Here is a 741-nt window from a genome sequence, read left to right as displayed (position 1 = left end):
AAAAGAGTAGGTAAGTAATTTGACTTAATAATGGAAGATGGCTCTTCAATCTTTCCTGATATATTGCGCACACAGAGGACAAGAATAATTTATTTTTCTGAGGCATATAGCTTTGAGTCCTTGCTGTATTACAGTTCTATAGCATGGTGTAACTTTTAAGCCATTCTTTAATATAGAGATGTCATCTAGATCTTAGGCAGACGTAACTGTGACTGCCTCCTTGTTGTTTTTTAATACTTAATGAATCCTGCATATCATCTGTAGACATAAACATGACTTTCTGCTCAAAAGTTTCCAGAAGTTCAGTTCTGTAAATACTTCTGAGTGTACTAAAATCAGCCAGATTTATCAGAGGCGTTGTCTTTAGGTCTACAGCCTGAGCCAGAAGGATTTGGCAAAAAAAAAAAAGAGTAGGGAAGAAGCAGTAAGGACATGGATGCTGAAGATTACTGATAATAGTTGCGATTTTTCTCTGGTTTTTGTGGTGGGCATCATTCTTTCTAGACTGGTCTCGAGAACTGTGGAGTGCTTAATGCTTGACATCTTCTGAAAATGGATGTGCTGTGCCTAAATATAATTTCTTACAGGATTAATTCTCTTGGGAGGAATGGATTTGTCTAGACTAGTACTTCTAAAACTCAAGACTGTGAGCTTTATAAAGATTCTCAGCACAATTAACTTTCTTCATGTTTTTGACTTACATTTTTCAGGTTTTTCTTTTCTGTATGACCTTAGGGAAAG

General features: G+C 36.0%; 1 protein-coding gene across 1 annotated transcript in view; it reads left to right on the top strand.

The window, feature by feature from the left end:
- The window catches only part of ZFAND4 (zinc finger, AN1-type domain 4), a 19,342-nt gene that overhangs the window by 14,566 nt on the left and 4,035 nt on the right, over window positions 1–741 (top strand). The gene's annotated exons all lie outside the window — the stretch shown is intronic.

The sequence above is a fragment of the Buceros rhinoceros genome, unplaced genomic scaffold, assembly GCF_000710305.1.
Source record: "Buceros rhinoceros silvestris isolate BGI_N320 unplaced genomic scaffold, ASM71030v1 scaffold23867, whole genome shotgun sequence".
In the NCBI taxonomy this organism is placed as follows: domain Eukaryota; kingdom Metazoa; phylum Chordata; class Aves; order Bucerotiformes; family Bucerotidae; genus Buceros; species Buceros rhinoceros.
This window is presented reverse-complemented; position numbering and strand designations above follow the sequence as displayed.